This window comes from Stomoxys calcitrans, chromosome 3, assembly GCF_963082655.1.
Source record: "Stomoxys calcitrans chromosome 3, idStoCalc2.1, whole genome shotgun sequence".
Taxonomy (NCBI): Eukaryota; Metazoa; Arthropoda; class Insecta; order Diptera; family Muscidae; genus Stomoxys; species Stomoxys calcitrans.
In genome coordinates this window covers 100087031-100104508 of record NC_081554.1, presented here as the reverse complement: position 1 = coordinate 100104508, position 17478 = coordinate 100087031, and the positions used below count along the sequence as shown (strand labels likewise).

The following is a 17478-nucleotide window of genomic DNA, read 5'->3' as shown; positions in this document are numbered from 1 at the left end:
ATCAGCGTGTCGCCTTCGGTCTTAAATAGTTCAGCGGGTAAACCGTCGGCTCCTGCTGCCTTGTTGTTTTTTAGTCGGGTCACTGCTACTTGGACCTTATTCTGACAAGGAGGTAAACATTCTATACCATCTTCAGGGATTGGTTCTGCGGTATCCTCTTCGCCGCCAACATCGGACACTAGCAGTTGGGTAAAATGTTCTTTCCATATCCTCAGCATGTTGTCTGTGTCAGTTACCAGATTTCTTTCTTTGTTTCTGGAGGAAGATGTGCCTGCACCAAAGCCATCGGTTTCATGTTTAGTTCTTGGGTAGAATTTCCGGACTTTATTCTGACTCCTGTACATCTCAATTCGCTCACACTCACGTCTTTCCATTTCCTTTTTCTTTCTGCGGAATAGACGATTCTCCTCTCTCCTTTTCTCCCGATACCTCTCCTTCATCTGTCACTTTGCCACCGATTGCAGGGTTGCTCTATATGCCGCATTCTTGGCTTCAGTAGCATCTCGACACTCTTGGCCGTACCATGGGCTTCTTGGAGGAGGCTTCCGGTACCCAAGTACGGATTTCGCGGCATTTTCCATGGAGTGGGCAATAGTTTGCCACTGCGCCATTATATCATCGGAACAAGGAGTGCTTTCATCAAGCAGTTGGGTTAGTCGAGTGGAGTATGTCGCTGCCACTTTTTGTGTTTGCAGTTTATCAATGTCCAGCTTCCGTGCAGTGTCAGATCGCACTTTCCTCGCGATGTTCAAACGGGTGCGAACCTTTGCTGCAACGAGGTAATGATCCGAATTTATATTCGCTTCACGGATCGATCGTACATCTAACACGCTGGATGAATGCCTTCCATCTATCACAACGTGATCAATTTGGTTTCTCTTGTTTTGATCGGGTGACAGCCATGTGGCTTTGTGAATATTTTTATGTTATGCTCGTAGAAAATATCATTGGTCTGCTCGTCTTTGTCTTTCGTCGGGTCAAGGGCACAATTAAGGCTGATGTTGAAGAATTTGGCCTTTATGCAGATTGTGCCTAGCCTCCCATCCACCGGAGTAAAGCTGGAGACAAGGTGTTTCAGTCTCCGACTAACCACAAATCCACAGCCAAATTCATGCCTCGTGTTATGGCAGCTATAGTATAGTTCGCCCCGTTTGGTGTTGTAGCGACGCCATTCCCAGTCCATCGCACTTCCTGTAAGGCGGTAATATCTGCCCTGTACTTCTCTAATACATCCGCCAGCGCGTATACTGCACCTTCTCTATAAAGAGTGCGGACATTCCAGGTGCAGATCCGCAAATCATGGTCCTTTTTTTTTCGTTTGCGTGGGTCGTCGACGTTAGGGGGGTCCGTTTTTACTATTCCTTTGTTTCTCATAGTAGTTATCAGCTTTCCGGGGGTGGGTTGGGCCCAGCGCCCCAACCGCATGGGTTTTGTGGGATTGCACATGTATCCCTCGTTGTGGCGAGCCGCTTGCTCCAAGATCCGACGCTCGCCGCCAGCCGCCCCTAACCTGGGAACAGACGCTGATGTTGGCCATTGCTTATTTAAAGGCGCCGATAACTCACCTTGTCATCTCGAGTATCATTGGCACTCAGTATTTAATTAAGAGCCAGTGCCATCTGACTCCTCACTGAGACTCTCCTCTCGAAAATCGCTGACTGCCCTCTGCCGCATTTGCAGCTACTCCGCATAAAAACGGAGCTTTCCACCATCCGCAACCTGTGGACGAGCCCGGTAGCTTCCAGCTAAGCTTCCCGTGATAACGATGGGCACCACACAAGTCGGAGCTCAAAGTTCCAGCCTGGCGCCCCAACGGCATGGATTTTGTAAGATTGCACACGTATCCCTCGTTGTGGCGAGCCGCTTGCTCCAAGATCCGACGCTCGCCGCCAGCCGCCCCTAACCTGGGAACAGACGCTGATGTTGGCCATTGGTTATTTATAGGCGCCGATAACTCGCTTTGTCATATCGAGTATCATTGGCACTCAGTATTTAATTAAGAGCCAGTGCCACCTGACTCCTCACTGAGACTCTCCTCTCGAAAATCGCTGACTGCCCGCGGCCGCATTTGCAGCTACTCCGCATAAAAACGGAGCTTTCCACCATCCGCAACCTGTGGACGCGGCCGGTAGCTTTCAGCTAAGCTTCCCGTGATAACGATGGGCACCACACAAGTCGGAGCTCAAAATTCCAGCCTGTGTGGTGCTCATAGTTATCCCGTATCGGCCGGGGGAATACCGTGCTACCTTTTGATAACAATAAGAAGCTACCAGATATACCCCAAGCGTAATGTGTTGTTATTAATTCCATAAATACATCCATATTCGGCAATAATTGTTCCCTCACTTGGAAATATAAAACTAACATATTTTCTTTTCTTATTCATTATTGAGCAGCCGTAATTTTAAACTTAGTAAAATTAATTTAATAAAATTAGCCCGCCCTTGTAGGATATTCAGCAAGCGTAATGCGTTGTTATTATTTACCTAAATACATCCATATTTGCCAATAATAGTTCCACCACTTGGAAAAATAAAAAAAAATTTCAATAAAATCAATAATTTCATTCATCTGCGAGTCCATAGTCAATAAGAGTGCTAAAGAGGAAATCCCTGTTTTTGAAATAATTAACCTTAATTATTCACTCGTGCTATATTTGACCAACAACATAAGACCATAAATCCACTAATTGGCCTCTACTTCAACTACTATTCAATGAAATCCATTTGTTTTGAGGGAAAAGAGATTCAATGGCCACCTCGTGGCAAAACAAAATGTTGATGAAGATGGACAATTAAATAAATGTTGGCTCCAATAAACCCTAATCACTAATTGCATGCATTAATAATCATTTATTTGCTGCCGCAATCAATCACCTCCAATCGCGCTTATTACCTCAATTAAGTTATGTGAACTTCACAACGTTGACTATTAGCCACAATGAGCTTCGTGGTTTATTTATGGCCATACGAGAAGTTGATTTTGCGGACTCAATTTGAATCAAACGGCTAAATATGATTTTCAGTGATTGGACATCAAAACATAATTATTTAGGTCGACTCTAGTGTTGCAATCAGGAAGCATCCGACAATTCATTATCATTCATCACAATATCCCAATTGAGCTTTATTTCTAAGAAGGCTGCTGACTACAGGGCAGCCATTACAATGTTGGACATATGTTTGCCTCGCAATTACTTACTGAAAGGATTTAGGTATATCTGCTCGTGTAGTGTTGTAATCAAATTTGCTTCAAGTTTATCGGCTCGACTAAAATGTAACACAAGGTAAGGTTTCCTAATTTAATACTTACTTATTTTAGGTTTGAGTGGCAGTCTATTTTCTAAACAGACTCACTTCGACTACTTTTTCCATTGTGATACCGCAGTAGCGCCAGATCAGGTACCCACAATCCCTGCACTGGTAAACTGAGCAGTCTACCAACACGGCTCCCGGAGAGGACAATGCCAAGAGGATTGTTCTGGTATACGAACTCAGTACATGTACCCAAGCAGCTTCTGCTCTCCTTCTGCAATTTTCGACACCTACTTTCCACATGCCTTTCTCTTCATGATATTTCCTCAGTCATTCAGATTACATGACCAGCCAATGTCATTGTTTGACTATGTCAATGTCTTCATGCAGCTCACGGTTTCTACGATGCCGATATTTTCCATCATGTATTAGTGCCTGCACAAATATTAGTTAGTTTATCAAATTTGATCTACAAAATTTGCCATGAACATTCGACTATGGATGGGACAAGGGATTCTTCATTTTTTAATTAGATCAATTAAAAATTTAATTGAAAATTTACAAATTATATATAAATATATTAGCGGAAAGCGCGCTGTATAAGGCGCACCCTCGATTTGGATGCAACATGGTTCACATATGCAAAACTCCTGAAACACAAATTTGAGGTTTATGTTTGGGTTCACTATGACTTCTTAGAAACAAACACTTTCGGGCGTTTTTTCCAAAACTGCCGCGGAAAATATTGTTGCCCGAATTATAAAAGAAAGAGTAGCGAGGCAGGTTTAGTGCTAGCTACCGACATAGACGAGAAAATAAAAAAAGGTACTCGAAAGACTGTTTGTGGAGGAGTTTTATCTTTACACAGAAAAAAATATCACGTACATTTTTATACCCTCCACCGTAGGATGGGGGTATACTAATTTCGTCATTATGTTTGTAACTACTCGAAATATTCGTCTGAGAATCCATAAAGTATATATATTCTTGATCGTCGTAACATTTTATGTCGATCTAGCCATGTCCGTACTTCCGTCTGTTGAAAGCACGCAAACTTTCGAAGGAGTAAATCTAGCCGCTTGGAATTTTGCGCAATTCCTTCTTATTAGTGTAGGTCGGTTGAGATTGTAAATGGGCCAGACGCAATTCTTATTTTATTTACAATAAAATCAAAACTAGCTGACCGGGCCCGCTCCGCTGCGCCTTCTTTTACTTTATATGGAACAATAGTTTCCTTGTCTTGATCATGATCTTTTTTGGTCTACGAATTTAAGTTCGGATGTAAGGTATACTCCATTCTTAAATACTTCATTTCAGCTCGTTATTCTCATAATGTCTGATTTAGGGGTGTTTTAGGGGTGAGGTGGTCCCCCAGACACTTGGCCCTGAAAAAATATCAGCATCGTGCTCTTCTTTCAAATACCATTTATTTAAGCCCCATATTGTCATTGGTTTAGGGGAGTTTACACGAAGAGGCGTCTCCCAAACACATGGCCCCAAAATAGGTTATCAAATTCGTTTTCTAATTGGTGGTGTTTTGGGGAAGGGGTGATGCCTAAATACATGGTCCTAAATTTGGATATCAAATTCTACTCCCAAATACCTTTATTTGAGCCCCATATTGCGATGGTCACTAAAAATTGCTGTTTGTGGGGTATTTTGGGAAAGGGGTAGACCCCCAGAAAATTGGTCCCGAAAGTGGGTATCAACTCTTGCTCTACCTTTCTCTACTCTCCTCTTTCATTTTAGCTCCACATTAACATGGTCGGTAAATATGCCCGATTTATGGGTGTTTTGGGGATTGGGGTGGTCCCCCAAACACTAAGCACGGAAAATATATCAGCAACGTGCTCTATTCTCATAAATCTATATATCATTTATTTGAACCCCATATTGCCATTGGCCTCAAAATTGGATATCAAATTCGTTTTCTAATCTCATTTTAACTCCTTATTGCAAAATTCAGCAAATATGTCCGGTTTGGGTTATTGGCCCTAAAAATAATAAATATTAACTTGCACTCTCTTTAAGACCCTTGTCTTGTCTTGGTGAGCAAATACATCCTATTTGGTGGTTGTTATGGTGGTGGGGCGTCCCCTAGACAGTTGTTCCCTAATGTTGATATCAGATACGTGGTCTACTCCCACATACCTTTAATTTGAGCCCCATATTTCCATAGTCGGCAAACATGACCAGCTTGGGGGGTGTTTTGGGGGATGGGCTGCCACTCAGATTCGTGTTCCACCCTAAAAACCCCCTTATTTGAGCCTCATATTGCAGTAGTCAGCAAATACTTACTATTTGGGTGGTGTAGTGGGGGCGGGGTGGCCCCATAGACACTTTTCTCTAATATTGATATCAGATTCTTGCTTCACTCCCAAAGACCTTTCAATTGAGCCCCATATTGCTATATTCGTAAATTTGTCCCCTTTAGGAGATGTTTTTGGGCAGTGGCGGCCCCCCAAACACTTGGTCTCATATTTGGATATCTAATTCGAATTCTACACTCAAATATCTTTTATATAAGCCCCATATTCCCATGGTCAGTAAATAAGTCCTGTTTAGGGGGTGTTTTGGGGAAGGGGTGGACCCCCAGAAACGTGGTCCAACATTTGGATATCAGATTCGTATTCTCTTCGCAAATACCTATACATATAACTGTGTTGCATCGAAATTGAGGATGGTCCCTATATATCTAACTTAAATATATATCTAACTTAAACATAGTTCAAATCGGACTGTATCTAAATATAGCTGCCATATAGACCGAACTCCCGATTAAAGGTCTGAAGCCCATAAAAGCTTTATTTTTCAACCGATTTCGCTGAAATTTGTAACAGTGAGTAGCCTCTCAACGTAGGACCCAAATATAGTTTCGATCGGAATATATTTAGATATAGCTGCAATATAGACCGATCTGCCGATAAAGGTTCTAAAGCCCATAAAAGATTTATGTATTACCCGATTTCGCTGAAATTTGAAACAATGAGTTGTATAAAGCCTCCTGATATCCGAGCTTAATATGGTTCAGATCGGACTTTATCTAGATATAGCTTCCATTTAGACCGATCTCCCGACTAAGGGTCTGAAGCCCTTAAAAACTTCATCTTTTACCCGATTTCGCTGAAATTTGAAAGAGTGATTAGGTATAGGCCACCTGCCATCTGACTAAAATATGGTAAAGATCGGAATGTATTTAGATATAGCTGTCATATAGACCGATATGGCGATTAATTGTCTGAAGCTCATAAAAGCTTCATTTATTACCGATTTTGTTGAAATTTTAAATACAAAATTCAATAGTGACTTAGTCTACTAAATGACCACTCGACCCGAATTTGGGTGCATAAGTTATCCAATTTTCACCGGATTGTGACGAAAGGGCGTTTACATATATACCCAAGGTGTTGCGTATCCAAAGTTCGGCCTGGCCGAAATTAATGCCTTTATACTTGTTTTAATTCGGTCAATTAAAAAATAAATTGAAATTTTAAAATACGAATTATTTTTTTTTTATTGGGATCAATTAAAAAATAAATTAGAAATTTCACAAATTTTCAATTATTTTTTAATTGAATATTAATTTTCTTTTGTAATTGAAAATTTTTGACATCATCCTTTTCAAAAACTGTGATCGATATTATCATTTTCGTGATTGAAGCAGTTTCAATCAAACATTTCAATCGCGAATATGATTATAAAAAAAATCTTATTCAACTAAAAAATGATTGAATCAATTAATTGAAAACAATTTTATTTTTAATTAAATTTTAGTTGAAAAATTTTTGGCTATTTTTTTTTTTTTTGTATGAGCGAAATAGCTTTAACCCGGTGTTATGACTTAGAAAGCAATAAAGTTTTATAAATTACATTTTAAAAACAAACTTCGTGTTTTTATGACAAATGAATCGTAATTTGGGACAATACCCAAAATCTAGCTTTTGTTAATTCGGGAATTCGGCCCACCAATTAAGGTACAGAACCAACGGGACCTTTTGTTGTAGCCACTATATAAATCGCATATATACGCATATAAACCCTTAAGTTTTGGAATCGTCGTTTTGGTTGTCAGGTATTTCCGCAAAGGCATCAAATTTACGTTAAGAAAAAAAAAATCCAAAAAAATCAAATAGTACGACTCCACTCCCCTTATTTCAATTGCTTACAGATCAAAAGATGTTTTGGCTCTGATTTTAGAATCCCTTCATATATAAATAGTTTAGAAAATATCCTTATGGTATTAATTTTGGGAAACTACAAGGAATATGCAAATTTTGGTCATGAACATTCCACTAAGGAACAGGGGCAAACTTCTCACATATCAATGAGTGCAGTCCGAGTTTAAGCTCAACGATAAGGGGCCTCCTTTTTGTAGCCGAGTCCGAATGGCGAGCCGCAGTGCGACACCTCTTTGGAGAGAAGTTTTACATGGCATAGTACCTCACAAATGTCGCCAGCATTAGGAGGGGAAAACCACCGGTGAAAATTTTTCTGATGGTCTCGCCAGGATTCGAACCCAGACGTTCAGCGTCATAGGGGGATATGCTAACCTCTGCGCTACGATGGCCTCCGCCTCCTACGAGGAATATATTCATCTTAAAACTAATGCATTTAGTTCTGTTTGTATTCCACATAATTTTATAATACGTATGTATGTATCTGTTATGTTTGCTATGAATACCTTCGACATTATTGGAACAAAAACATGCAGTGTCAAACGCCGAGTTTAATTGCCGTAATGATTTTATTTTCTAATTCTTGTTAGGGCTCTTTTTCCTTTTGGGGCTCCGTGCGGGTGTTTATTCATTTTGTTTGCTCTTTGTTGGCTGTTATCGAAAACAAGATCTCGTTTTGTTGCACAAACCTCAATTCGGGTAATAACGCTCATCCACCTAATGTAATTTGTAATTCACGACATACCAAACGACAACGACGACCGAAATACGAAAGAGAGTCAAAAGGTGATTGTCGATTGTTCCGTGCGTGAGGGATGATAAAGTGTATAATTTGGTACTATTTGAATCACGAATGTAACTTGTACCAATTTTCAACATTCAGAGTTTGGTGAATTTTATAAGGCCGGAAGTCATCGTGGCGTATAGGTTTGCTTGTCCGACTATGACGCCGAACACCTGGGTTCAAATTCTGGCGTGAAATATTTTTTGCTGTATTTATCCCCTTGATAATGCTGGCTACATTTGTGAGGTATCCAGCCAAAAATACGATTTTTGTTATTAATATAGGCAAAAAAGGATTTTCATTAATTCTTCTAGTTTTTATGTTGGAATTACACGCCTCTCGATTTGTATCATTTTAAAAGAACAGGGATATCTCTTCTATCTTTCGCTTTCTATTTTCGTTTACCGTTATGAGTTTGAAAATTTTGAATAGTGAGGTTAGGTTGAAGAGGAGTATTTTGATAATAATCATCTCCATGCCTCTATGGACATATGCCTAAACCAGCAATCGACTGAATGAATCTGACTGAAGCAATCGCACTGAATAACGAAAAGTAACTCCGATTTATCAACGTCAGAAACTCAGTGCTGCCCACAAAATCCCTAATCGTTTCCCATTTCATGCCCCGAATTTAGTCCAAGTCTGGCATCATATCCGCACCTAAGAACCGACTCATGCGCTATATACGCAGTCACTTGTCACACCTATCTATTCTGCGTAAGTGAGCCTTTAGTACTATATATTCCGTAATGGTACTGAAGGCTATAACGAACTCCCTCCTACCTCCCTCCAGTAATAGCCCCTTCATCCTCAGACCATTTCCCTGCCCTCTGATACGCCGAAACTCCGCTATGGCCCAACACCCAAACGATATGGATCGTGTCATCCTTAGAGAAGGCGTTAATTTCGTATATTTAGGTCGACATGTAGAACCATCTCCAGTTGTTCGGCTGAATAAAGTTGAAAAGAGATTGCGGATATTATCAGCCCCATACCACTAAGGACATACAACTAAGCAAGTAATCAGCTTATTATATGCTCTGAAAACCAAAAATAACCTCTATAAATCTAAGTCAGAAATTCGGTGGAACTCATAAAATCACTAATTGTTCTGCATTCTACATCTCTATGTCGGTTCAAGCCTGGTATTATGTTCCTATCTAAGTGCCGATGTCTGTTAGACGCGAAATCAGGACAATATCATAGGCAATGCTCTTATCATCTTCTCCAGATGCCTGCATAAGACTGCTCGAAGTCCCATGTGCCCCGTTATGATACCCAAAGCTATACTGATCTCCTTCATATTTCCTTTCAGCAATAGCTTCGTTTTCTAACTATACCGATCTACTTATAAGATTTCCGTAGTGCTCATGCGTTCGACGTCCTTAACTCGGACAGCGTCACCCCTGAGAGGCTTAGGGTTAACCAAGTTTATTGTCGGCAGTTCCCTAGCCTTCACGCTCAAATCGTCTGCTCTTTCATTCCCCCTTACACCACTATGGCCCGGCATATAAAGAATGCGGATCGTGCCATTTCCAGAGAAGAAGTTAAACTCCATTTTATACTCCATGACTGTTCGTGACCTTACCGTCCTGGTTGTTATTGCCCTGATGACCACCTCCGGCATTCCGTGATAGCCCGGGTCTCCGCCTGCAGGACCGTATTATAGCACTCGATGCACATGGGTCGGATGTTTTGAATAGTTCCCAGTGTATTAATGGGCGTGGTTCTCTTCGCCCCGCCTATGCCAAGACAACATGTTCTCTGAACCTCTTGTATTTTTCTTATGTTGTACTTTTTCTCCATCGCAGTCCACCAAACTACTGAGGCGCAAGGAAGTATTAGTGTAATCACGCTCTACCATGTCTTGATATAGGCATGCTGTTTGTATTTGAGCAGTTCGCTGGATGTCCAACTCTTTATCATGATATCCACAATACGTTCCATGGTTTTGAGTAGAAAGGACGTAAAGTTTATAGGTCTATAGGACTTTGGTGTCGCATAACTTGTCTTGCCGGTCTTAGATGTAAATACCACCCTTGCCGGGTGACTTAAATGATTTGAAACTCCTCAAGGCTTCCTTTACCATAAATTCTGTGATAATAAGTATTCGATCAGCCTCATTGTTCCGAGACTTTGAAACTGGTGGCGAAAATCAAAATTTTCATGTGCGCCTACGGCATTTTTAAAAAACCTATCTTATGTAAAACATTTCACCGATTTCAAAAATGTTACCCACAAAAATGTCAGTTGTTTAGTTAGAAGACACGGCCGTTCAAAGTTTACCTTTTTCGATTTTCAGAAACCACGATTTTTACGTACTTTGGTCCGATTTCTGGTGATATATCTCAAAAACTAGTTAAGGGATTGTCATTTTAAATTTTGTTTACGGAAGGATATACGCAATAAGTGCAGGATTATCAAAAAAATGATTTCTTTGAGCTTCTCCAGATAAATCACTATTTAAAAAGAACAGTTTTTTTTTTACTATTTTTCGACTTTGATGGAAAATATAAAAAATATACACAAAATAACCCTCGCTATATTTTCAAAATACGCTTTTCGAATGCCCCTTAACATAATTCGAAAAAGTTTGGCTGCCCGTAGTAGCCCCAATTTTTTTAGAGGCAAAAAATATAAAAAAGACTTGGTTCAAGAAGTGCTTGGAGGACACGTCCCACAGTCAAAAAATCCTTGGGCTATTCTATAACATTCAAACTGATAAGAATATCTACGCTTGACTTAGTGAATGTGGAGATGGTTTCCAATAATTATGCAAAATTTGGAGATCCTAGTGGGTCCAGGGGCATTTATAGGCCGATCGTCATGATTTTTGTTTTATTGCAGAAGATAGAGCTCTTCAAATCCTACAAAAAAATAGGAGTATATGTTTGGCGTATCAATAAGTTTTTATGATATATTGGAGTAAAAAATTTTGTTTTCATGATTTTAGTCAAGGTAAAGAAATAGTTCCACAATTCCAAAAATTTCGACGATTTTTGGAATTGTGGAACTATTTCTTTACCAATTGCAAAACTGATTATACCATTGGAAGGTATTTATTATTCTCCGAATAATAAAGAAAATATGATAATAACTGCCCTTTCCGTGGCCGTGTTACACATCTTGGCAAACTGTTTGTATCAAAGATTTTTCGAGCAGTCTTCTTCCCAAACCTCCCAAAAAAAAACTTGTAAAAATTTTGATTTGGTACCATCTCAAACACTGTATTTACCATCCCTAATATGAACCACATAAACTTGTACCACCCAAAGCCCTTTACACAATTAAGAGGGACAGAATCAACTGAAAATTGTCACACAATAAAAGAAAATGGTCTCACATTACCAGACCAACCGACCATGACAGTAACGGTAGAGAACCACCCACAAATGCACACAACGACACTATTTCACCCGTTTCAACACGACCAATTACACAATTGTTTAACATTCAACGACATTAAATTACAATGTTTGCGTTCATTCATTTGGGTTGTTTTATTTACCAGTCTATCGTATTTGCTAGCTTATGGATAGATTAAACACTGTACTTCAACGTTGGCATCACAGACTCACATCCGAAATAATCAGATATCAAGAAAATAAGTAATTTTAATTCTAAATAAATGTTTCTCGCAGTTCATAAATGTGATTTAATTAAAATCCTAAGCAATTTTATCATTCTAAAACGTTTAATCATTGAATAAATATGTTGGGTTCTTCCTTTTTCAAGTTTGTCCTCCAAATTGAATGAAGACACCATATCTTTTAGTAAACGGCGGTAAGATTAGCCGCTTAGCTAATCGGGGATAGAATTTTTCTCTATAAAAACTAAGTGAAAAAAACCGCTTAGTGGGCAAATAAAACAGCCTTATTAATTCTTTCATTCATGGTGTTATGACAGTGGGTACAGCAACATTGGACTGTTGCACTGTGGGATAGAATCACAAAAAAAAACTAGTAAACAATCTGCCGTATGAGAACGGACAGAAGTACATCTCTCTCATTTAAATGGTTAGAGCTTAGATGTTAACGAGATCATATGCAAGTAGCCCTAGGTGGTCCGGGCGCCTCTTCATTTGTGGTGGGAATTCCAAAATTCTTTTTTGCTGGATAATGCTCAAAAATCACAACAAACATTGCGCTCTCTGGGATCTACAATATCTTTTGCTGGTTTTTGGGGATATTAATCTTTTAATTTTTATTTATCGTATTTTGCGATTTACATAGGCATTTTTGTATCGATTTTCATTTTGATGAATGATTTGAATGTATTTGGGGGACATATGAAGTAACAAAAAAACATAAACTACAGGCCCAACCCTTGGACTTTTGCGAACTCGGAACAATTTTCGATGGTTTTTGATAAAAAGTTGCCTATTTTGTAGCACATATAACACCTACAACACTTAAAACGTGCAAAACATTTAGATATCAAACAATATTTGTAGCCTCCACAGCCAATTTACTAAATAATGCCGATTTGAACTCATTCGTGCTTGAAATTGGTATTTTGGGGTTTTTTGTAAAAAATGTGGTCAAAATGTATTTTTAGTTTTTAAGGACACTTTAAGCCGCCATTTTAATACTGTTTGCTCATTGTTTAGTCTCTATTTAAAAAGTTGCTTAAATACCTTTACCTTTTCTATTTGTCTTGTACAGAGTGCACTTTTATTTGCAAAATCCGAACTATTAAGATATCTCTATAAGTTTTTTTCTTACGGTTTTTTCGACCTGAATTTTCGATTTCAGAAAATTTCAGTTTTTCCTTGTTTTTACTCATCATTCATTTATGGCTCTGACATTCCTTCAACAAATAGAGAAAACATTAATTTTTCTGAAAATGAAAATTGAAAACAATGCTAACAAAAAAAAAAAAAGTAAGGAAAGACAAAAGTCGGGCGGTGCCGACTACATAATACCCTACACCACCTAGTGCATGCAGTGCCTTTTATATGTAGAGCTAATCTCGAAATCTAGTCAGACTTTAATTTGGATACCAATTGAAATAGCAATTTAGAACCTTGTTAGATTTTCCTACCATAGGACAAAAGATTTGGATTTCCACATCTTTAAAAGGCCATATCGGATAAAAGGTTATATGGGAGTTATATTGATGGTGGTTTTTACTGACTTAAAAGTCCATATCGGATGAAATATACACATTGGAGCTACATATATCTAAATTAGGACTGATTTTAATGAAATTTTGCGCACGTATTGGAACGTCACTTTAAACGTCTACCGCCTTAAAAGGCCATATCGGATGAAAGATATATATGGTAGCTATATCTAAATCTAAACCGATTTTTATGAAATATTGGACATATATTGAGGCTTCACAAAAACGACTCCACGCCAAATTTTGTTAAGGATCGGCCAAAATTGTGCCTTCTACAGCTTTAATAGTTCAAATCGGATGAAAGAGCTATAGCTATATCCAAATCTGAACCGATTTTTATGAAATTTTTCAGATATATTAAGTGCAGTAAAAAAACAGTCAGTGCCTAATTATGTGCAGATCGGTTGAAAATCGTAGCTACTACGGCCATTTAAATGCAAATCGGGTGATACATATATATGTTAGCTATATCTAAATCTGGACCGATTTTTATGAAAATTTGCGCACATATGGAGACGTCAAATAAAACACCCCATGTCAAATTTTGTAAAGATCGGTAAAAAATTGTGGCTTCTACAGCCTTAAACGGCCATATCGGATGAAAGATATATATGGGAGCTATATATAAATATGGACCGATTTTCCTGAAATTTTCTACACATATTATACCCTGTACCACAGTGGTGATGCAAACTACAGGTCGCAATTTTTATCCGATCGAATTCAAATTTGGTACAGGCATGTTTTTAGACATAGAGACGAAGCCTATTGAAATCGTAAAAAACTGTTCCGATTTGTATATAGCCCCCATCTATATGTTCGTCCCATTTGCAGTAATAATACAATAAAATGGTAATTTATTAACCAATTCTCTTGAAATTTGGTAGGAAGGATTTTCTTATGACTCTCGACTGACTAAGACTTACATATAGCTCTCATATATATATATCGCCCGATTATCACTCCTAGAGCCACTGCAAGTGCATTTATAAACCAATCTTCCCAAAACTCGACGACTTCTACAATATCTACAGAAAGGATTTTCGTATGACTTTTCTGATGAATTTGATATATAGCACGATTTTCACTTCTAGAGCAACTGCAAACGCATTTATTGACCAATCTTGTCCATCAAAATTGGTGCAGAACTAGATATAGCTCCCCCGACTTTTGCCTTTCCTTACTATTTTTTATTTTAATTTTGCAGAAAAAAGTGGTTTTAAAAACTAAAAATAAATTCTGCTCGAATTTTTGCACACAAATTCCCAAAAAAACCCATTCAGAGCAAAGATGATATCCAAATCGGCATTTTTGGTAAATGGCTGAGGAGGCTTCAAATATTGTTTGGTGCAAAACATATGAAATGAAAACATAAACTCGAATAGGGTGTCTGGGTTTTGTGTTTTTATGTGCAACAACCGCGGCAGAGAGGTTAGAATGTGCGCCTATGACGCTGTACGCCTGGGTTCAAATCCCGATGAGAACATCGGAAAATTTTTCAGCGGTGGTTTTCTCCTTACTAATGCTGGTTACATTTGTGAGGTATCCTGCTGCCGTTCCGATGAGCAATTAAAAGTAGGGCCCCTTATCATTAAGCTTAAACATTAATCGAACAGCACTCATTGATATGAGAGAACCATCCACTGTTGCTTAATGGAATGTTCATGGGAAATTGAGAAGTAGTATAAAAACCGCTTTACTTGACATATTTTTCTCAAATTGTACTTAAAACTCATCTTCTACATGCCTACAAAAGTAGAAAGAAAATATAAGGTATAATTTGGACACGATTTTGATAACACCTTAGATTTAACCATTTTAAGATTCAAAGAGATATCTCTATAGGCCGCGAACCCCCCGCTCTAAAGTTATTTTGTCTAGTGTTGCCAAAAAGACTATAGCTAAAAAATCCTTGGAAATTAATTTTTCAATATTTAAAGCCAAATCGGATAAGAATTGCGCTCCATAGGAGCACAAGAAGTAATATCGGGAGATCGATTTATATGAAAGTTATATCAGATTATAGACCGATTCAGACCATATATGGCTCATATGTTGAAGGTCATTGCAGAAGTGATTGCACAAAATTTCAGCCAAATTGGATAAGAATTGCACCCTCTAGTGCCTCATTTTATATGACATCTACATCAGGTTATAAACCGATTTGGACCATTCTTAGCACAGTAGTTGGAACTCATAATAAAACACCTCATGCAAAATTTCAGCCAAATACGACCTCTGGTGGCTCAAGAAATCAGGATCCAAGGTATAGGCCATTTACAATTCCAACCGATCTACACTGATAGGAAGCATTTGTACAAAATTTCAAGCACCTAGCTCTATTCCTTCGAAAGTTCGCGTGCTTTCCACAGGCGGACAGGTGGACGAGCAAGACATTAAATGTTATGGGGATCAAGAATATATATCGATGTGTTACAAACAGAATAGAGAAGTTAGTATACACATATCCTATAGTGGAGGATATAACCAAAACAAACCCCATAGGTGTAATCTGGACTCAATTCCAATAACAAAACGAAATGTTTTCTATGTAAAGATAAAACTTTACAAAATTTAATACTTGACAAATTCTAATATTTATTTTCAAAATATCAATTAAATTTTTTTAAAGATTAAATTTAAATTTCCGCTTTACCAGGTTTTTGGGAATATTTGAAAATAATTTTCCTTTTGAAAATGATAATTGAGGTGAAATTATTCATTAGTTGAGGAAAATAAATCAAATAAAATTTAAAACGCAAAAAATATTGGCAAAGAAAGTTTACAACTGCAATAACGTAGAAATCCCTTCGTATTTCTAATTTTATACCCTCCACCATTAGATGGGGGGATACTAATTTCGTCATTTCATTTGTATCACCTCAAATATTCGCCTAAGATCCCATAAAGTATATATATTCTTGATCGTTATAGCATTTTAAGTCGATCTAGTCATGTCCGTCAGTCTAACCGTTCGTCTGTCAGTTGAAAGCATGCTAACTTTTAAAAGAGTAAGCTAGGTATTTGAAATTTTGCACAAATTCTTCATTTTAGTGTAGGTCGGTTGGGATTGTAAATGGGCCATATCGGTCCATACTATAAACCGATCTTGGATCTTGACTTCTTGAGCCAATAGAAAGCACAATTTTTATCGTGCTAAAATTGTGCTAGGAATGGTCCAAATCGGTTTATAACCTGATGTAGCTGTCATATAAACCGATCTTGCATCCTGATTTCTCGAACCGCTAAAGGGTGCAATTACTATCCGATTGGGCTAAAATTTAGCATGAAGCGTTTTGTTATGACTTCCTACAACTGTGCCAAGTATGGTATAAATCGCTCCATAACCTCATGTAGTTCCCATACAAGTCGACCTCCCGATTATTCTTCTTGAGCCTATAAAGCTTTGGTCTCCAACAGCCAAACCAATTATGGCCTCAATTGAGTTATAACTTGGTATAGCTCCAATAGCATAGCAATTCTTATCCATTACCATTTGTTTCCTTATAAGTAGATATGGGGCAAAGAACTTGACAAATGCGATCAATGGTGAAGGGTATATAATATTCGGCCCGGCCGAACTTAGCACGCTTTTACTATCAAAATATGGAAGTTGATTCGCCGAAACGATCACTATCACAAAGTCAATATCTCAATTTTAAAGACTATAGTGTGATACAAAGATATGCGGTATTTTGAAGTGTTGCAAAGGGGAAAACAAAATGAAGAGCTTATGCTGCCGCTGCTAGAGTAAGAGTCTAGCGTCACATAGTGGGGTGGGGAAAAAAAAGTGATAATTAGTCTGGCATTTTGGAACGGATAAAGATATCTTCATGAAATTGTACATGGTTATAGCTGAGGTGTTATCCATTTTATATGCAATAATAGATTATTTTATTGGTTTTCCAAGTCAGTTAAAAAATTTTAAATCGGTTCAGAAATGCTTTCACAAGCAACAAAATAAGAGACCAGAATCTGCGAAAATTTCAAAAAAAAAAAAATATTGTTGGTTAAATTTCTTGGACACTATAAAAGATATTCCGCACATTTAGGCCTTTTTTTGTAAAGCTTTTTTAAGCACTTTCCAGCAAATAAATTTTGAAAATCGGATTATAAATGCGGTTGTGACAGCGCGAACAAA

General features: G+C 38.1%; 1 long non-coding RNA gene across 1 annotated transcript in view; it reads right to left on the bottom strand.

Annotated features, from left to right (window-relative positions):
- LOC106095563 (uncharacterized) overlaps positions 1-12952 on the bottom strand; it is a 71116-nt gene extending 58164 nt beyond the window's left edge. The window contains exon 1 of the long non-coding RNA XR_001222757.1: positions 12856-12952. This is a non-coding gene — a long non-coding RNA (uncharacterized LOC106095563). The remainder of the gene's footprint in view (positions 1-12855) is intronic.
- Between the last annotated feature and the right edge of the window lie 4526 nt (positions 12953-17478).